This window comes from Mustelus asterias, chromosome 5, assembly GCF_964213995.1.
Source record: "Mustelus asterias chromosome 5, sMusAst1.hap1.1, whole genome shotgun sequence".
In the NCBI taxonomy this organism is placed as follows: Eukaryota; Metazoa; Chordata; class Chondrichthyes; order Carcharhiniformes; family Triakidae; genus Mustelus; species Mustelus asterias.
The window spans coordinates 119183502-119205985 of record NC_135805.1 but is presented as its reverse complement, the minus strand read 5'-3'; the positions used below and the strand labels follow the sequence as shown (position 1 = coordinate 119205985).

The 22484-nt window shown below is 43.9% G+C and overlaps 1 protein-coding gene across 1 annotated transcript in view; it reads right to left on the bottom strand.

The window, feature by feature from the left end:
• Positions 1-22484, bottom strand: part of csmd1b (CUB and Sushi multiple domains 1b) — a 2043836-nt gene that overhangs the window by 651784 nt on the left and 1369568 nt on the right. The gene's annotated exons all lie outside the window — the stretch shown is intronic.

Here is a 22484-nt window from a genome sequence, read left to right as displayed (position 1 = left end):
CCAAAGGATATTTGGTCATTTTATAAGATCAATGGCAGTGTTTATTTTATACCAATATTAAAGAGGCTTTATACAAATGCATCTAGGGAGCAGGTTGTGGGGTAGGGTAGTGGGGGTGGGGGGCGGGGGGCTGTGTGGGGGTGGTTAGGTGTGTCAGCAGCACAAGGACTGAGTGTCGTTATCAGCATGCCTTCCCTACTTCCTAATGCCTGGTTCCTGGATCAGGCACAGAGGGACCTCTTCGCATTCCACACTCCGGAAGCCCTCACAAAATGCTTGTTACATTCCCTGTATAGCGAAACCCCTGGCTGCCACTGAGTTATTACCAGCAGTGGTGGGATGGGGTCCTTTTGTGGGCATTTTTTGCCATTCACGGGCCTTCACATCATGGGCCTGAACCTTTCACCAATCGGGTGTGCACACTCGGTGGGCCAGGAAGTGGATGCAAACCGTGCTTCCAGCCGTGGTGGTCCCAGTCCTGCCAATTGATGGGCAGCCGGCATGAAATACATGCTGGGAAAGGCTCAGCACTGCAGGGAGAGGGCAGGCGTGGAGAAAAGGAAGGGAGTGTGCTGATGCTTCAAATGTGCACCCTCAGAGGGACAGCCACTGTGACGGAATCTCAGGGAGCTACAGACCTGTAAAACCTAAATTGTGATGGAAAAACAATGCAAAGAGCACCCATGCAACACATTCAAACACAAACTTAAGTCCTTAGACACCTTTTAAAATTTTATTTCAGCACAGATAGTTCATCGTATTCTGGAACAAGGTTGATAAAAGCTCCTGGGCTAATCGCAACCACCTCTCTGACCGTTGAAGACGGAAGTGAACTCTGTGATATTTAGAGATTGTGAGAGAAATACTGTAGAACTCATGTTTACGTTAGGGCGTTTTCATGCTCATGTATCCAAGAACAGATAAGAGCAGCAGCTATTCCCGGCTAATCTGTTCAAGAATGTGGCTAACCCGCCATTTTGTATTCTTTAATTATGTATTGCTGTGTAACAGTAGATGCCTACATGTAGGCCTTCTGTGATCGTATAATGATGCATTCATATATACTCATCGTAACCTGTACCGATATACATTATACAAGTACCTACGAACATATATAAATTGTTATAAGCCAGTTAACTTGTTTGTGTGAGACTGTAACCTTGTACATTAGTAAGATACCCCACCTGTGCTCACAGAGAACAACAACACTCGCGGCCTTGGGACAACCGTGGAGAAACCAAGGCAGCAAGGTTCACACGATGGGAGACAAGCCACAGCCTGGGAACCTGAGAGGCCTGGGAAACTGCGGGCGTGACAGGGGGGGTATAAATATATGTTCTTAACCTGTATTTGCTGAGAAGTCTGAAGCCGTGTTAGGCATTGGACGGTCTCCCACAATTGTGCAAATAAACCAATGTATTTTGACCTATGAATAGACTCAGAGGTACCTTTACCTACAACACCGTAAAAGCAGATGGGCCACTTAAAATTGCATTCAATTGACCCTTAATGAGCGAAATTAACTTCTTAATTGTCGGCGGACAAGTTTGTGATGCTCTTGTTTGCCCACTGACCGAAATATTGCACGAATGTGCAATGATGTTGGGACGCATGCCTGACATCTTTTGCGCGATTTCATGCACCTGCCCAAACAACATAAAATTCTGGCCAAGGACTTAATCAGGGTGTAGAATTCCACAAAGCAATCTAATTCTTTGTGGAATGTTGTGTCTTCCACAAATATCATTTGCAGATTCTTGATAAAATCTACTGCTTCATGCTTAGAGTAATGCGATAGTGTTATATTAATCAAACGACTACTTCAGACTAAAACAATTAGTAGATGAATGGTTAGTAATCATGAGTTATAAAACTTGATTAAATTAGCATAGACTGTAATGGAGCTCAGGTACTCAGGATTCAGTTGCCTTTTTGAAGGTAAACATTTCAATTGGTTGGCTTGACTATATGAAGCTGAAGTTTGAATGATGATGAGTAATAGCCAGAAATTTGGTGTTCCTCTATTTTGCATTATTTTGCATTCAGGTCTTTAATCTGAACAATGTGCAATTCTCCTATTGGTTAAAACAAACAAGACAAAGAAAACAAAATGTAAAGAGATAATAAGAACATAAGAAATAGGAGCAGGAGTAGGCCATCTAGCCCCTCGAGCCTGCCCCGCCATTCAATAAGATCATGGCTGATCTGACGTGGATCAGTACCACTTACCCGCCTGATCCCCATAACCCTTAATTCCCTTACCGCTCAGGAATCCATCCATCCGCGCTTTAAACATATTCAGCGAGGTAGCCTCCACCACCTCAGTGGGCAGAGAATTCCAGAGATTCACCACCCTCTGGGAGAAGAAGTTCCTCCTCAACTCTGTCTTAAACCGACCCCCCTTTATTTTGAGGCTGTGTCCTCTAGTTTTAACTTCCTTACTAAGTGGAAAGAATCTCTCCGCCTCCACCCTATCCAGCCCCCGCATTATCTTATAAGTCTCCATAAGATCCCCCCTCATCCTTCTAAACTCCAACGAGTACAAACCCAATCTCCTCAGCCTCTCCTCATAATCCAAACCCCTCATCTCCGGTATCAACCTGGTGAACCTTCTCTGCACTCCCTCCAATGCCAATATATCCTTCCTCATATAAGGGGACCAATACTGCACACAGTATTCCAGCTGCGGCCTCACCAATGCCCTGTACAGGTGCATCAAGACATCCCTGCTTTTATATTCTATCCCCCTCGCAATATAGGCCAACATCCCATTTGCCTTCTTGATCACCTGTTGTACCTGCAGACTGGGCTTTTGCGTCTCATGCACAAGGACCCCCAGGTCCCTTTGCACGGTAGCATGTTTTAATTTGTTTCCATTGAGATAGTAATCCCATTTGTTATTATTTCCTCCAAAGTGTATAACCTCGCATTTATCAACGTTATACTCCATTTGCCATATCCTCGCCCACTCACTCAGCCTGTCCAAATCTCTCTGCAGATCTTCTCCGTCCTCCACACGATTCACTTTTCCACTTATCTTTGTGTCGTCTGCAAACTTCGTTACCCTACACTCCGTCCCCTCCTCCAAATCATCTATATAAATGGTAAACAGTTGCGGCCCGAGTACCGATCCCTGCGGCACGCCACTAGTTACCTTCCTCCAACTGGAAAAACACCCATTTATTCCGACTCTTTGCTTCCTGTCGGATAGCCAGTCCCCAATCCACTTTAACACACTACCCCCAACTCCGTGTGCCCTAATCTTCTTCAGCAGCCTTTTATGGGGCACCTTATCAAACGCCTTTTGGAAATCCAAAAACACCGCATCCACCGGTTCTCCTCCATCAACCGCCCTCGTCACATCTTCATAAAAATCCAACATGTTCGTCAAGCACGACTTTCCCCTCATGAATCCATGCTGCGTCTGATTGATCAAACCATTTCTATCCAGATGCCCTGCTATCTCCTCTTTAATAATGGATTCCAGCATTTTCCCTACTACAGACGTTAAGCTGACCGGCCTATAGTTACCCGCCTTTTGTCTCCTTCCTTTTTTAAACAGCGGCGTAACATTAGCCGTTTTCCAATCAACCGGCACTACCCCAGAATGCAACGAGTTTTGATAAATAATCACTAACGCATCCACTATTACCTCTGACATTTCTTTCAATACCCTGGGATGCATTCCATCCGGACCCGGGGACTTGTCCACCTTCAGTCCCATTAGTCTACCCAGCACTGCCTCTCTGGTAACATTAATCGTATTAAGTATTTCTTCTGCTGCCAACCCTCTATCGTTAATATTTGGCAAACTATTTGTGTCCTCCACCGTGAAGACCGACACAAAAAACGTATTTAAAGACTCAGCCATATCCTCATTTCCCACTATTAACTCCCCCCTCTCGTCCTCCAAGGGTCCAACATTCACTCTAGCCACTCTATTCCTTTTTATATATTTATAAAAACTTTTACTATCATTTTTTATATTAATTGCTAGCCTAGCTTCATAGTCTATCCTTCCTTTCTTTATCGCTTTCTTAGTCTCTCTTTGTTGTTTCTTAAATTTTTCCCAATCACTTGTTTCTCCACTATTTTTGGCCACTCTGTACGCAGCTGTTTTTATTTTAATACTCTCCTTTATTTCCTTCGTTATCCACGGCTGGTTCTCCCTTTTCTTACAATCCTTGTTTTTTGCTGGAATATATTTTTGCTGAGAACTGAAAAGGATCTCCTTAAAAATCCTCCACTGTTCCTCAGCTATCCTACCTGCCAGCCTGCTCTCCCAGTCTACCTTAGCCAATTCATCCCTCATCCTATCATATTTCCCTCTGTTCAAACAGAGGACACTGGTTTGAGACCAAACTTTCTCCTCTTCCATCTGAATCAGAAATTCGACCAGATAACATAAAAGCTTTGCTCAATCATCCACCCTTTGAAGCACTATAAAATTCTCATCCTACGCTTGAAATGGACGATTTCTCATCCAGATTTTAAGCTCCCTCGCTTTGAGTTCTCTGGTGGCGGAAGCAGCTTGCCATTAGCTGCCAGCATCTACGGCACTTTCCATTCTGCATGGGTCACTTGTCTTACTGCCAGGGAACCTGCCACAGGGGGTCACCTTCAGTGGGACCAGGAGGGGATGGGTCAGAAAATCGTGTCGTTCGTCTTTTAAATGAATTTAGTGAGTCAATAATTACAGTGTTAACAGCTTACCTTCAGTGGTGGCTAAGGTTTCAGAGACAATTAATCAGAAAAAAATAATAGGCACTTGGAGGGGTTTGAATTAATTAAGGGGAATGAACACGGATTTGCAAAAGACAAATTGCATTCAACAAAACTAATTGAATACTTTGATGAAGTAACAGTGAAGGTTTATGATGAAAATGCAGTGGATCTTGTTTATATAAATTTTAATAAAAACCTTTGAAAAAGTAGCAAATAAAACATGATTAATAAAATCAGAGTTCATGAAGCAGGAGGGTCAATGTCAGCTTGGATAAAATATTCCAGACAGAAAACAGTGAGTCAATTCAGTCAGTGATATTACCCAAGGATCTGTGTCAGGACCACAGCTTTTCATTTTGATATGTATAAATGACTTAGATGTTGGAATACAGTGTAAGGTTGCTAATTGTACTGATCACACCAAACTTGAAGGTACGGCAAATAATGAAGATGATACTAATCGACTGCAACAGAACATAGATAGGCTAGCAAATAGGGCAGAAAGTGACAGGTGGGATTTAATACAGAGAAGTGTGAGGTGGTGCATTTTAGCAGAAGAGTTAATGAGAGGCAGTACATAATTAATGGCATTTTTTAATGGAGTGCACAGAGAGAAAAGGACCATAGGGTTCATGTGAATAGATAAGGACACAATGAGAGTAATAAGCAAATCATTTGGGATCTTGGGCTTCACAAATGAAGGTGTGATGACAAAAGTGGTCAAGTTATGTTGAAACGTTATGAAGCTCTGGCTAGACAATAACTTGCGTACGGAATCCAGTTCCGGTCACCACATTTTAGATAGGTGCAATGGTGCTGGAGAAGTGCAGTGGAGATTTACCAGAATGGTTCTTGGATTGAGAGAATTTAGCTTCAGAGTTAGGTGAGAATTTGTTTTTTCTTCTTAATACAAAGAAGATTGAGTGGAGATCAGACAGAGGTGAACAAGATTATGAAATATTTAGATACAAGAAAGAAAAGCTGTTCACATTAGCTTATAATACAAGGTCCAGGGGGCACTGAATTAAGGTTTTGGGCAAGACATCCAGCCTTGAGAATGTGAGAGGATGCTTTTTTTAAGCAATGAGTGGTAATGAACTGGAACTTACTGTCGACAATGATGGACTCAGAGACAATCATTGCTTTATAAATGATAGGTACTTGAGGGAGATAAACCCTTGCATGACTTTGGGGATAGATCTTGGAATGAGCCTGAATGGATTGCTTGACACAGAGCATGGCATGAACTTGGTGGGCCAACTGGCTTGTTTCTGTCATAATGACTCTCTGACTTGATGACTGAGCTCAGCATTTTTTCACAAATGTAACTAATCACTGCAATTTTGTGCAACAACAGTAAACCAACCAGTTCGATCTGAAAGATAAAACAGCCGCTGTTGGCTTGTGGCTAATGCTAGGGACCGGCATAAATGCATGTAGATAATTGTCGGTTGCCGCTTTAACTGGCTGAAAAGATGAATAAATGGATAATTGGGCAGAAAGTTCCAGCAACCACTGCATCCCATAGAACACTCTGCTCTGTCATTGATAAGATAGAATGGAATTTTTGCCAAACTTGGCAAACAGCAGTTCATTCCCGCTTTGCAGCAGATTCAAACTTCCTGTGCTCGAGAGAGAATCAGCCCATCAGCAAGTTCCAGAACAAACATGTTCTGCATTAAGCAAAGGCAATTGATTTGGACGGAATGGGTGGTGGATATTGCAACCCAAAGAGTTGCTCTAATTAACGTGATTCCTGTGGATGAAAGGAAATTCAATGGGCAGGAAATTCCAGGCTCGTGCATCCCAAGACCGGAAATTTTCACCCGAGCTCATCAGACCTTTAAACGGTCCACCAAATTCTCTGTCTCACCCGCAATGGTTCTCCCGGCAGGCAAGCTGGGAAAGTTTGAGCCAACATTTCCCATTTTCAAACTTAATAGATTCAGTCATGGAGTCATAATAGTGTCTTAGCCCCTTCAGCCTTTTCTCTAATTCAATGAGACTACGACACAAAGTTGGCAGGTTGGGGGGGCGGGGGGGGGGGTGGAGGTGTTGTGCTGTGAGGAGAATGCAGAGGTGCTTCAGTGTGATTTGACCAAGCTGAATGAGTGGGCAAATGCATGGCACATGCAGCATAATGTGGATAAATGTGAGGTTATCCACTTTGGTTGCAAAAACAGGAAGACAGATTATTATCTGAATGGCTATAAATTAAGAGAGGGGAATGTGTCCTCATACACCAGTCACTGAAGGTAAGCATGCAAGTACAGCAGGCAGTAAAGAAGGCAAATGGTATGTTGGCATTGAGAGGATTCAAGCACAGAGGCAGGGGTGTCTTCACACAATCATACAGGGCCTTGGTGAGGCCACACATAGTATATTGTGTGCAGTTTTGATTTCCTTATCTGAGAAAGGATGTCCTTGCTCTTGAGGGAGTGCAGAGAAGGTTAACCAGACTGATTCCTGGGATGGCCGACTGTCGTATGAGGAGAGGTTGAATTGGTTAGGATCATATTTGCTGGAGTTTGGAAGAATGAGGAAATCTATAAAATTCTAACAGGACTGAACAGGGGAGATGTGGGAAGGATGTTCCCGATGGTGGGGGCGTCCAGAACAAGTGGTCAAAGTCTCAGAATACAGAATAAACCCTTTGGGACTCAGATGAGGTGAAATCTTTTCACCCAGAGGGTTGTAAGCATGTGGAACTCACCACCACAGTTGAGGGCAAAACATTGCACATTTTCAAGAAAAGAAAAGAGATACAGCTCTTGGGATGAAGGAGATCAAAGGATATAGGGGCAAGATAGAGATTTGGCTGACTGGCAGAAAGCAGAGAGTGGGGATAAAGGGGTCTTTTTCAGGATGGCAGCCGCTGACTAGTGGTATGCCTCAGAGGTCGGTGCTGGGACCACAACTTTTCATAATGTACATTAACAATTTGGAAGGAGGAATTGAAGGCACTGTTGCTAAGTTTGCAGATGACACAAAGAAATGTAGAGGGTCAGGTAGTATTGAGGAAGCAGGGGGGCTGCAGAAGGAGTTGGACAGGCTAGGAGAGTGGGAAAGAATTGGCAGATGGAATACAATGTGGAAAAGCGTGAGGTTATGCACTTTGGAAGGAGGAATGGAGGCATAGACTATTTTCTAAATGGGGAAATGCTTAGGAAATCAGAAGCACAAAGGGACTTGGGAGTCATTGTTCAAGATTCTCTTAAGGTTAACGTGCAGGTTCAGTCGGCAGTTAGGAAAGCAAATGCAATATTAGCATTCATGTCGAGAGGGCTAGAATACAAGAGCAGGGATGTACTTCTGAGGCTGTATAAGGCTCTGGTCAGACCCCATTTGGAGTATTGTGAGTAGCTTTGGGCCCCGTATCAAAGAACAAAGAACAAAGAACAGTACAGCACAGGAAACAGGCCCTTCGGCCCTCCAAGCCTGTGCCGCTCCTTGGTCCAACTAGACCAATCGTTTGTATCCCTCCATTCCCAGGCTGCTCATGTGACTATCCAGGTAAGTCTTAAACGATGTCAGCGTGCCTGCCTCCACCACCCTACTTGGCAGCGCATTCCAGGCCCCCACCACCCTCTGTGTAAAAAACATCCCTCTGATATCTGAGTTATACTTCGCCCCTCTCACCTTGAGCCCGTGACCCCTCATGATCGTCACCTCCGACCTGGGAAAAAGCTTCCCACTGTTCACCCTATCTATACCCTTCATAATCTTATACACCTCTATTAGATCTCCCCTCATTCTCCGTCTTTCCAGGGAGAACAAGCCCAGTTTACCCAATCTCTCCTCATAGCTAAGACCCTCCATACCAGGCAACATCCTGGTAAACCTTCTCTGCACTCTCTCTAACGCCTCCACGTCCTTCTGGTAGTGCAGCGACCAGAACTGGACGCAGTCCTCCAAATGTGGCCTAACCAGCGTTCTATACAGCTGCATCATCAGACTCCAGCTTTTATACTCTATACCCCGTCCTATAAAGGCAAGCATACCATATGCCTTCTTCACCACCTTCTCCACCTGTGTTGCCACCTTCAAGGATTTGTGGACTTGCACACCTAGGTCCCTCTGTGTTTCTATACTCCTGATGACTCTGCCATTTATTGTATAACTCCTCCCTACATTATTTCTTCCAAAATGCATCACTTCGCATTTATCCGGATTAAACTCCATCTGCCACCTCTCCGCCCAATTTTCCAGCCTATCTATATCCTGCTGTATTGCCCGACAATGCTCTTCGCTATCCGCAAGTCCAGCCATCTTCGTGTCATCCGCAAACTTGCTGATTACACCAGTTACACCTTCTTCCAAATCATTTATGTATATCACAAATAGCAGAGGCCCCAGTACAGAGCCCTGCGGAACACCACTGGTCACAGACCTCCAGCCGGAAAAAGACCCTTCGACCACTACCCTCTGTCTCCTATGGCCAAGCCAGGATCGAAGGATGGGTGTGCTGGCCTTGGAAAGGATCCAGAGGACTTTCACAAGAATGACCCCTGGAATGAAGAGCTTGTCATATGAGGAACGGTTGAGGACTCTGGGCTTGTTCTCGTTGGAGTTTAGAAGGATGAGGGGAGATCTTATTGAAACTTACAGGATACTGCGAGGCCTGGATAGAGTGAACGAGGAGAGGATGTTTCCACTAGTAAGAAAAACTAGAATCAGAAGGCACAATCTCAGTCTAAAGGGATGATCCTTTAAAACAGAGATGAGGAGGAATTTCTTCAGCCAGGGAGTGGTGAATCTATGGAACTCTTTGCCACCTGGCTGTGGAGGCCAGGTCATTGAGTGTCTTTCAGACAGAGACAGATATGTTCTTGATTGATAAGGGGATCAGGGGTTATGTGGAAAAGGCAGGAGAATGGGGATGAGAAAAATATCAGCCATGATAGAATGGCGGGCAGACTCGATGTGCCGAGTGGCCTAATTCTGCTCCTATGTCTTATGGAAGTCAGGATCGATCTCCTGAGTTGGATGATCAGCCATGATCATAATGAATGGCAGAGAAGCCTCGAAGGGCTGTAAAGTATATTCCTGTTTCTATTTACTGTTTGATCTAGGACTTAACTCGATACGCCCATCTCTACCCCATATCCCTCAATGCCTTTGGTTAACAGAAACCAAATAATCTCAGATTTAAAATAAACAATTCAGATAGCATTATTTGCTGTTTGTAGAAAATAATTCCAAACTTCTACCACCGTTTGTGTGCAGAACTGTTTCCAAATGTCAGTCCCCAGAAGTGAGGCTTTAAATTTTGGATGTCGCCTGGAACTAGATTGCCCAAGCAGTGGAACTAATTTATCTTTATTTGCACTATCTGTACCGCTTAATATCTTAAATTTCAATCAAATCATCCCCTTAACCTTCTTAATTCCAGTTTGTGTAATCTCTCCTCATATTTTTAACTCTTGAAGTCCAGGTATTATTCCACAAAATGTACATTGCAGTTCTTCTAAGGCCAGATCCTAATATTTGGTGCACCAACTTTTAACAATATTGGTCTAGCCAGGGCTTTGTATAGCTGAAGCATGTCATCTTCGTGCATGATTCCTGTCCTACTGAGAAAACAGATGGCATTACATCCACATTTTTGATTATTTTCTGTTATTTTAATGATCCATATACCTGGATCCCCATGTTCTCTTTGCACCTCCACTGTTTTCAGTTTTGCACCATTTGGAAACGATATCTAGAAAATCAGAATTTGAGTGAAGAGAAAATATTTGCATTGAGTTCGCTGATCTTACCCTGGCCTCAGCATTCATGGGTTAGGAAAAGACAAATAAAAACATTCAGGGTTTCTATTCCTCATGCACTCTCCAGAGTTCCTCACTGTGCATGGGATGGATCTTTGATCTGATGTATTGTGCAATCGGTTGTATCTCAGTGTTTATTAAATAAAACTTACCAATCTCATACAACACAGGCAAACTCAATATAGGTTCAGTTGACGTGATGATGTAAGTGAAGATTTACAATAAAGATTCAACAGCTATTGTTAACAGGAAAGTAGAGCTGCAACCCCTTCATAACACAACCTGCTAACAAAATCAAAAGCTCCTCTGTATAATGGCTGCTGGTCACATGGTTTACATCCTGGTTACTTACTCATTCGCATATTCACTCTTAAAGTAATATCATTAGACAGTTCAAAAAGGTGGCCACTTCTTGTCAAAGTTCACACACAAAAAGAATCACTTGGGTGAGTTACAGTAAATAGGTGCAAGGATTAGCACCTTTGTAAGAGGAACAAGAGGAGAAAAGATAATTGGTGAGAGAAAGAATTTGGGACAGTTGCTCATGAAAAATTATCAATAAGCATCATTCCAAGAAAGTTATTAAAAATTAAAAATGCACAAGCTCTGCATATGTTAAAATATAAAGCAAATAAATGAATGTAATTTTTCTGAAGAATGTTAAAAATGTCTCAAGAACAGAAGCTGCAATCACCCTTATATCTCCATTATTAGATACTCGATAGTAAAACACATAATGGAATTGAAGAAACATGCAAATTTGGTATCCAAATATGTCATGGCTTGAATTCAATTCTCAAAGTGATCTATTGCAAGCTATACAAAACACTCATATTCTTTTTCTATAAATTCTGCAGTGCTGACAAGAAAATTGTGTTTCAGACACTAAATGATTGCTCCAATAAGAAGTAACATTGCGAGTTGTATGATAAGAAGTTCAAAACCATATTTGCACACCTGCTACCAAGCTCTCTCTACCCCCGCTCATAAAACATCTTTAGTTGAAGAAGCAATTGTTAATATGCAAATATATTCAACAACCAGTGTCACCATGAAATACAAGATATGGTATTTATAGTCATATATTAAGAAATTAAAAACCGCAGCTGTCAAATTCACTGATGTGGAGTTTCTCATCAGCAAATCTGCTTAGAAGCATTGGAATGTCGGCAATGGTTTTTAATCAGATTTTCAGCTACATGATCATAATCAGGAGGCAGACAACAGCTCAAGCGATTTTCACTTCCCTGTTCAGTTTCAGCTACTCTCCTAGGAAACTGAACAAAATTTGGTGGTAGCTTGAAAATGAAACAAAAATAAAAAGGCCACTTTTTTAAAAGTTTTTTTGTTGTTTCCACCTTTCCAAAAATTTCAGCAACTAATTTCACAACATTGCACTCTTTCTTGACAAAAACACAAAGGTGCTGCATTTATATAGCACCATATCATTTTCATCAGTATGTTTCAACTGTTTAACATCCAATGAGTTACCGCTGATGTGACAGTCTTTTCCAAGTTCAATCATTGTTATGATCTCCAAAGAGACAAATAACTTTGAAAATGAAATTTGATCTTCCAGTTAACAACTGAAAGATTGACAAATTTTAAGGCTTTTATTGCAATAAATAGCTAAAAGTACTCTTGACTAAACATCATCTTAGTTGGCAACTTGTACCTTAAACCACAAAACAGAACATTCCCCTTTTCCTTTTAATACAACCAAAAACACACTTACCTATCTACTTTATGATGACCATAACTTACAGACTCCCTTGCATCGGATTGGGAGGTCATAGAGTCATAGAGGTTTACAGCATGGAAACAGGCCCTTCGGCCCAACTTGTCCATGTCACCCTTTTTTTTAAACCCCAAAGCTAGTCCCAATTGCCCGCATTTGATCCATATCCCCCTATACCCATCTTACCCATATAACTGTCTAAACGCTTTTTAAAATACAAAATTGTACCCGCCTCTATTACTACCTCTGGCAGCTTATTCCAGACACTCACCATCCTGTGTGAAAAAATTGCCCCTCGGGACACTTTTGTATCTCTCCGCTCTTGCCTTAAACCTATGCCCTCTAGTTTTAGACTCCCTACCTTTGGGAAAAGATATTGACTATCTAGCTGATCTATGCCCCTCATTGTTTTATGGACCTCTATAAGATCACTCCTCAGCCTTCTACACTCCAGATAAAAAAGCCCCAGTCTATCCAGCCTCTCCTTATAACTCAAACCATCAAATCCTGGTAGCATCCGAGTAAATCTTTTCTGCACTCTTTCTAGTTTAATAATATCCTTTCTATAATAGGGTGACCAGAACTGTACACAGTATTCCAATGTGGCCTTACCAATGTCTTGTCCAACTTCAACAAGACGTCCCAACTCCTGTATTCAATGTTCTGACCAATGAAATCAAGCATGCTGAATGTCTTCTTCACCACTCTGTCCACCTGTGACTCCACTATTAAGGAGCTATGAACATGTACCCCTGGATCTCTTTGTTCTGTAACTCTCCTCAATGCCCTAGCATTAACTGAGTAAGTCCTGCCCTGGTTCAATCTACAAAAATGCATCACCTCACATTTATCGAAATTAAACTCCATTCGTCAGCTCACTGGCACAATTGATCAAGATCCCGTGGCAATCCCAGATAACCTTCTTCACTGTCCAGTATGCCACCAATCTTGGTGTCTTGGTGGGGGTGGTACACCAAGGATGTGCTGAGGGAACCCTCTCAGAACTTCACAGGTAAGCATTTACATGACAATTGCTCAGAAGTCCAAATTTCCTCTGGGTGATTGCAGTATGAACCACCCGAAAATGTGATTCAACTCACAAACTTTGGGTTGTGGCTGTGTTACACCAATAGTTACTCTAAATAATTTAGAAGATTAAAAACTCTTCTATTTTCTGCGAAAATAATGTAAAGACTCAGAATGATCACCCTACCCCAGATGACACCCTCACATCCCCGACCCCCACTTGCTGACCAATGACACTCCCCAACCTCTGACACCCCCCAGGGGATTTCCTCCCCCAACCTGCAGGTATGATCCTCATTCCTGACCCATGGCTCACCTGAGACTGGAACCCCTATGTGATCCTGCAAACCCGACCCAACCCCCATCTCCCTGACCTGATCCACAAGCCACCCGACCCCCAACTCAACTCGACTGGATACTCCCAACCCAATCCCCACCCCCTTGACCCAATGTGAAACTCCCAACCAGACCCATCCGTTGACCCAACTCCCACCCTTTCACACAATCTCCCCTTCCCAACCCCAACCACGCCACAGACCTCAAATCTTATCCACTTACCTTCTCCCTGGTCTGTCAGTTTCAATTGGAGCTTTAAATTTAACCTACTCTATGGCAGCTGGTACAGTACCAAAAGAGGATGTGTCCTCCTGCAATCCGACTCTGCTGGACTGCGACACTGGGTTTCAGAGACCACTGCACTGCACGGATCTTGCTTGGCATGACTCAGGTCGTCAGGCAGGCCAAAAGGAATTTGGCACAGGTAAGTGGGCACTCAGTGACAATCCGATGAAGATACAGCTCACTGCCTTTTAATTTGACTGTCAATTCTCTTGGAACCAGTTCGTAGAATCCCTAGAACACCTACAATGCAGAATGATACCAGTTGGCCCATTAAGTATACACCAACCCTCCGAAGAGCACTCTAGCTAGGCCCACTCTCCTGCACTATCCCTGTGACCTCATGCATTTACCATGGCCAATCCACCTAACCTGCATATCTTTGGATTGTGGGAGGAAACTGGGGCATCCAGAGGAAACCCACCCAGATATTTCTTTTTCAGTTAAATTTGTGTTAAAAATCGGCGGGTTTTTTTTTCCAAAACCGGAAGTAGGCCCAGGAGAAGCTTGGGAAGGTTCTTGGAGGGTTTAAAAGCAGGCCGCACTTTTGAGCGGGCAGCGTCGGGAGCGGGCAGTGGAGTGAGCAGGGAGCAGAGTGTGAGTTGTAAGGGCTTTGGCTCACAGGGCTTCTTTTCCATTCCTATAAAGGAAAAGGGTAGATATGAGTGATAGGCCAGTTTGTTGCTTTCGGTGTGGGATGTGGGAGTTCCCGGAAACACCTAGCCGCCCGGAGGTTCACATTTGCGCCAGGTGCGTGGAACGGCAGCTCCTGAGGGACCGCGTCAGGGAACTGGAGCAGCGGCTTGATGACCTTAATCTCGTCAGGGAGAATGAGAGACAAATAGACATGAGTTATAGGCAAGGGCCTCAGGGGGAAGACACGTGGGTCACAGTTAGGAGGAGTAAAGGTCAGAAGGGTAACGTACCAGAGAGTATTCCAGTGGCTGTCTCTCATAATAGGAAGGGCTCGGTGACAGGTGTGAGAGGGGAGGGGAGTGAGCAATTAGAGGAGGGGTCACCTGTGGTTGTCCCCCTCCAAAAACAAGTATATTGTTTTGGATAATGTGGAGGAGGATGACTCTCCAGGGGTAAGACACAGTGACCAGGTCACTGGCACACAGTCAGGCTCTGTGGCCCGGAAAGGAAAGAGAGGGATTAGGAGAGCAATAGTGGTGGGGGACGCGTCGGTTAGAGGCACGGACAGGCGATTCTGTGGGTGCGAACAGGACTCCAGGATTGTAGTCTGCCTACCTGGTGCTGGGGTACTGGATGTCTCTGAGCGGATAGGAGGCATATTAAAAGGGAAGGATAAAGAAACGGATGTCATTGTACACATTGGTGCAAAAGACGTAGATAGGAAGAGCAGGGGGATCCTACGAGAGCAATTCAGGGAGTTGGGAAATAGGCTAAAAAGTAGGGCCTCCAGGGTGGCAATCTCTGGGCTGCTCCCAATGCCTAGGGCCAGTGAGGCTAGGAATAGGGAGATAGTACAATTGAATGCTTGGCTAAAGGACTGGTCCAGGAGGGAGGGCTTCATATTCCTGGATCACTGGGAAGTTTTCAAGAGAGGAGGGGACCTGTACAAGAAGGACTGGATACAACTAAATTGGAAGGGCATGAATATCCTGGCTGGGAGTTTTGCTAGTGTAGTTCGGGTGGGTTTAAACTAATATGGAAGGGGGGTGGGGATCAAAAAAATATGTCTACAAGTATAGACGCTGGGGACGAGCTTGGGGCCAGGACAAAGCTGGCAAAGAAGAAGAGCACTCTGGGGGAGGACGGCCTCACTGGGCCTGGAGGTCAGGAGTGCATCTACTTCAATGCAAGGAGCGTAGCAGGTAAGACAGACGAACTTAGGGCCTTAATGCTTACGAGGAATTTGGATGTGGTTGATGTGACAGAGACTTGGTTGAAAGAGGGACAGGACTGGCAACTGAGTATTCCGGGGTACAAGTGTTTGAGGCGAGACAGAGGAGGGGCCAAAAGAGGTGGGGGAGTAGCAGTATTAGTTAGAGAGCATATTACAGCGGTGCAGAGGGAGGACAATTCAGAGGGATCGTGTAACAAGTCACTGTGGGTGGTGCTCAGAAACAGGAAGGGCGCAGTCACTATGTTGGGGGGAAACTACAGGCCCCCCAACAGCCCAAGGGAAGTGGAAGAATGGATATGTCAGGAGATAATGGATAGGTGCAGGAAAAATAGGGTTGTTGTAGTGGGAGACTTTAATTTCCCCGGTATAGACTGGAAATCGCGTAGGGCTGGGAGTCTGAATGGGGAGGAATTTGTAAAATGCGTACAGGAAGGTTCTTTGGAACAATATGTAGATAGCCCAACTAGAGAGGGGGCTATACTGGACCTAGTACTGGGGAATGAGCCCGGTCAGGTCTTCAAAGTTTCGGTGGGGGAACATGTGGCAAATAGTGACCACAATTCTGTTTGCTTTAGGATAGTGATGGAAAAGGATGAGTGGTGTCCCAAGGGTAAGGTGTTGGATTGGGGGAAGGCTAACTTTAGTGGGATTAGGCAGAAATTGGCAGCTGTTGATTGGGAGAGGCTGTTTGAGGGTAAATCCACATCTGTTATGTGAGAGTCTTTTAAGGAACAGTTGTTAGGGCTGCAGGATAGGCATGTGCCTGTAAAAAAGGAGGAGAGGAAGGGTAGGATTCGAGAACCGTGGTTAACCAGGGAAATTGAGGGATTGGTCAAAAAGAAAAGAGACGCGTACGTTAGGTCCAGGCAGCTAAAAACGGAGGGAGCTCTAGGGGAATACAAAGAAAGTAGGAAAGAACTCAAACGAGGAATTAGAAGGGCAAAAAGGGGTCACGAAATGTCCTTGGCAGACAGGATTAAGGAGAATCCCAAGGCATTTTTATTCATACGTTAGGAACAAAAGGGTTTTCAGGGAAAAAATCGGGGAATTATGCTTAGAGCCCAAAGAAGTAGGGGAGGTCCTAAATGAATACTTTGCGTCGGTATTCACAAAGCAAAGGGATGTGTTGACTGGGAGTGTCTCGGAGGGGAGTGTTGACCCGTTAGAGAAAATCTCCATTACAAGGGAGGAAGTGTTAGGTTTTTTAGGGAATATAAAGACTGACAAATCCCCAGGGCCTGATGGAATCTATCCAAGGCTGCTCAGGGAGACGAGAGATGAAATCGCTGGGCCTCTGACGCAAATCTTTGTCTCGTCACTGGACACAGCTGAGGTCCCAGAGGATTGGAGGATAGCTAATGTGGTCCCGTTATTTAAGAAGGGTAGGAAAGATAACCTGGGAAATTATAGGCCGGTGAGCTTGACATCTGTGGTAGGGAAGTTGTTGGAGAGGATTCTTAGAGATGGGATGTATGCGCATTTAGAAAGGAATAAACTCATTAACGATAGTCAGCATGGTTTTGTGAGAGGGAGGTCATGCCTCACTAACCTGGTGGAGTTTTTTGAAGAAGTGACTAGAATGGTAAACGAGGGAAGGGCCGTGGATGTCATCTATATGGACTTTAGTAAAGCGTTTGACAAAGTCCCTCATGGTAGGTTGATGCAAAAGGTTGTATCTCATGGGATAAAGGGGGAGGTGGCTAGATGGGTGGTGAACTGGCTTGGTCACAGAAGACAGCGGGTGGTAGTGGAAGGATCTTTTTCCGGCTCGAGGCTTGTGACTAGTGGTGTTCCGCAGGGCTCTGTATTGGGACCTCTGCTGTTTGTGATTTATATAAACGATCTGGGAGAAGGTGTAACTGGGGCGATCAGTAAGTTTGCGGACGACACGAAAATGGCTGGACTTGCAGATAGTGAGGAACATTGTCAGAGGCTACAGAAGGATATAGATAGGCTGGAAATTTGGGCAAAGAAATGGCAGATGGAGTTCACTCCAGATAAATGCGAAGTGATGCATTTTGGTAGAACTGACATAGGGGGGAGCTATACGATAAATGGCAGAACCATAAAGGCTGTAGATACGCAGAGGGACCTGGGTGTGCAAGTCCACAGATCCTTGAAAGTGACGTCACAGGTGGAGAAGGTAGTGAATAAGGCATATGGCATGCTTGCCTTTATAGGATGGGGTACAGAGTATAAAAGTTGGGTTCTGATGTTGCGGTTGTATAGAACGTTGGTTCGGCCGCAGTTGGAATACTGCACCCAGTTCTGGTCGCCACACTACCAGAAGGACATGGAGGCTTTAGAGAGAGTGCAGAGGAGGTTTACCAGGATGTTGCCTGGTATGGAGGGGCTTAGTTATGAGGAGAGATTGGGTAAACTGGGGTTGTTCTCACTGGAAAGACGGAGGATGAGGGGTGACCTAATGGGGGTGTATAAAATTATGAAAGGCATAAATAGGGTGAACGGTGGGAAGCTTTTTCCCAGGTCGGTGGTGACGTTCACGAGGGGTCATAGGTTCAAGGTGAAGGGGGGGAGGTTTAACACGGATATCAGAAGGACGTATTTTACGCAGAGGGTGGTGGGGGCCTGGAATGCGCTGCCGGGCAAGGTGGTGGAGGCTGACACACTGGGAACGTTTAAGACTTATCTAGATAGCCACATGAATGGAGTGGGAATGGAGACATACAAAAGAATGGTCTAGTTTGGACCAGGGAGGGGCGCGGGCTTGGAGGGCCGAAGGGCCTGTTCCTGTGCTGTATTGTTCTTTGTCCTTTGTTGATACAGGGAAAATATACAAACTCCGCACAGACAGTCACTCAAGGCTGGATTTGAATCCGAGTCTCTGGCTCTGTGAGGCAGCAGAGAAGTTCAAGTTGATTCTTAGCTCCTGGGTGGTTTACTTTGATTAATTTATTTTTTCAGCCTTGGAAAATTTAATCTCAGACCTGTATTTCACAGTGAGATTTCTCCCCCAGTGATTCATCCTCTAACATAGATTAAGTGAAACTTTCAGCCTCTTTTCAATTTGTGAGTTTGGTCTTTCCAATCCAAACATGAGCTCCTCCACAAATTCCTGCATGGTAATTCACAGCATCTTGCTGCTAAAACTATTATCCCATTCCCAGGTCCTGGCAGACTTGCTCATTTGTGAGTTTCAAAACCCATTACCATGGCAACATTAATCATATCAGCCTCATGTGCAGGTGGAAATGCTGATTAGCTATCTTTGAGATGACAACTCTCTTTTATCTTGGAAGGAAATGGTTAGTTTAAAACACAGTTGTTTACAATTCAACATCCAAAGCACTTTTCTGGGACTTTGGAGACATGATGTGGAGATGCCGGCGTTGGACTGGGTTAAACACAGTAAGAAGTTTAACAACACCAGGTTAAAATCCAACAGGTTTATTTGGCAGCAAAAGCCACACAAGCTTTCGGAGCCCCAAGCCCCTTCTTCAGGTGAGTGGGAATTCTGTTCACAAACAGAGCATATAAAGACACAAACTCAATTTACATGAATAATGGTTGGAATGCGAATACTTACAGCTAATCAAGTCTTTAAGATACAAACAATGTGAGTGGAGAGGTCACGGGCATTTGGCCTCTGATATTCGGGTAAGCGTTCTCCAAGGCGGCCTTCACGACACACGACGGCGCAGAGTCACTGAGCAGAAACTGATAGCCAAGTTCCGCTCACATGAGGACGGCCTCAACCGGGATATTGGGTTCATGTCACACTATCTGTAATCCCCACAGCCTGCCTGGACCTGCAGAGTCTCACTGGCTGTCCTGTCTGGAGACAATACACATCTCTTTAGCCTGTCTTGATGCTCTCTCCACTCACATTGTTTGTATCTTAAAGACTTGATTAGTTGTAAGTATTCGCATTCCAACCATTATTCTGTAAATTGAGTTTGTGTCTTTATATGCCCTGTTTGTGAACAGAATTCCCACTCACCTGAAGAAGGGGCTTGGAGCTCCGAAAGCTTGTGTGGCTTTTGCTACCAAATAAACCTGTTGGACTTTAACCTGGTGTTGTTAAACTTCTTAGTTTGGAGACTAACAGTCTATCCATTGTTTTCAACAGGCTCCAATTATTGCCTCAAAGTGTAACAACATGCAACTTCTTCCCAGTAAAGCAATCTGGTCCCCTTCTATCTTCTAACCATCCAACCACCCAGACTGCTGTCAGGCAAGCTTTAGAACAGGTTACATGGCCCCCTTCATTCCACCTTGAATCAACTAGTCATCAACATCTGGAAGCCAAATGTCATAGTCCAAAATGTTAACCTACTGCCATCTATCAGCGTTGACAATATGATACTTGAGTTATGCTTCACATATCTAGATTCCACACATCACAAAAGCTGCAGTTATTATACCTAACCTGAGTAATAGAGTGTGGAACAACAAGAACATAACTGAGAACACCAAACTGTGAGTCTGCCAAGTCCTCATTGCATTCCTCGACAGTGGTGAAATCTGGACAACATTTACCAGATAGGAGAGAAGGTGAACAGTTTGCACTTGTCCTGGCTCAGATATGATCTCGGTACCACTTGACAGAACAAGGTTACCAAACTGAGAGGCCCTGGAGCATATTACTTTCATCATTGCTAATCCAAAAACGTTTTCACTCATCCAACTACCTTCATCGGATGGATGCCAGCAATAAATCGAAGGACTTTCTCTGTGGTGAATTGGGCACTGGTTACATCCTCCTGGACATTCATGCCGCTGTTACAAGGACAACTGCATGCGGGATATGATGGTGGCAGACATGGACACTGACAACTGGGAGACAGTCACTGATGGTCGTGACTTCTAGAAACCGACTGTTTGAAGGGGAATTGGAAAAGGTGAGCTGTAAAACTCAGCTGGCCAAGAAAAGGACCCAGAGGTCCTATTTATGCACCTTCTCAGCCCACTGTCTTTCTCTGCAGCCAAATGTGGCAGAGACTGCCATGCCAGAATGGGGCTCTTAAGTCACAATGATTAACAGAGATGACCACCTCAGCGCAAACCATCATCCTACAAGACAAAATGCTTTACACCAAAGACACAGCTAATACATGACAATCCTACAAATCTCATCATTATAACATCATGATCTGTTCTAATTGACCAGATCTCAGTCAAAGTGATGGTCAGTCTGTGACAGCAATTTCTTGCAAGCAAGAATTAGTTTTCATGCCTGAAAAACTGGCACATTGTTATAATCATCAGGTAAAATGAGTCAGAACAGTCACTGTGAATCGGTTCACATTTCACTCTCCTTTATGTCAATGTAGGGAATGGATCAAAATACTACATTCAGATGACTCATTGCAAAATGTCTCGTTTATTTCATATTCAGCTAAGCATTTAACAATTATTTTTAAAAAACAAAAAGGCTCGTTAGCTCAGTGCCAGCATTATGCCAACAGCATGGGTTCAATCCTGTGCTGGCTGAGCTGGGTCTTGGGGCCTACCTTGGCCCCACGTGATATCATGGCATAATTAATCAAAAGCAGAGAAAGACCCTGCACAATATACCCTGATGTCTTGGATCCTGCTTGTCTCCAAGATCATACAAAAGCAGCTGAGGGAGTGGGAGCAGCAGCATGCATCCTTTTTTCACTATAATCAAATTCCATGGTGTAAATTCAACTGTACGAAGCGTGACCTTTGAAATGACTTACAGGTTGGACATACTCTAACAACAAGGCATCTATGACTGCAACTACAAAAGATTAAATGGTCTTGGACAGGCAAGACTCCTGAGTCAAAATAACATTCAGCTATTATCATATGGAACACAAAATCAAATCCCACCATGGCAGTTTGAGAATTTGGAATTCAGTTTTTAAAATCTGCAAAAAAATACTGATGTCTGTCAAAGTGTTGTTGCACTGTCATAAATTCCTAATATCCTGAAGGGAAAGACAGCTGCCCTCTTTATCAAGTCTGACCTACACCACATTCCAGATCCCCACAACTGCAATTGGCTCCAGAATGCCCTCTGATATGGCTTAGCAAGCCAGACAACAACAGCTTGAGAAGGAGACCCACCAGCACCTTTTCAGATCAGTCAGAAATAATAATAAATGCCAGCCTTGCAAGAAACATCCACATCTTGAGGATTAATTACAAAAACAAGAAGGTGTAACAATGCAAAAATTTGGTCAAGATTTGCGGCAAGTATCAAAATGTCTGTTCATAGCAAATTGCTTGCGGGGAATCTTGTTGATCTTGTTTAGCATGCGCAATTGACGTCGGGTTGAGCAGAATTTACAATTATTACATTACAATGAAATATATATATCCTGAATAACTTTGAAGTTATTGATGCAGCTACATTTTGTACACTGTTTTCAGTTTGTCAATTGATATCATAATATAATTCTATATTTCTGCTTCATTAGTGCTTCTTTACATATTCATAACTGCTCTTTTACAGTCTTGTAGAAGAAAATTATATATTTTTCCAATTAGCTTAGAATGCAAGAAAGGAATCTTGAGTTGTTGGCAATGCAGTTAAAACACAACACTAAAACACTGGCATTTTATTACAACATTATTGATCTCACTCCATCTCTTCCATAACAGAACCTTGTAAAACCTCAGAATTTCCAATTAAATGAGATTAAACTAAAACAAAGGTTCTGTGGGGGGAACAGTAAAAACAGAATCCTGGAAACATTTAGCAGGTCAGCCAGCCTTTGTGTGGAGAGGACAGAAGGTTTTCTCGCTG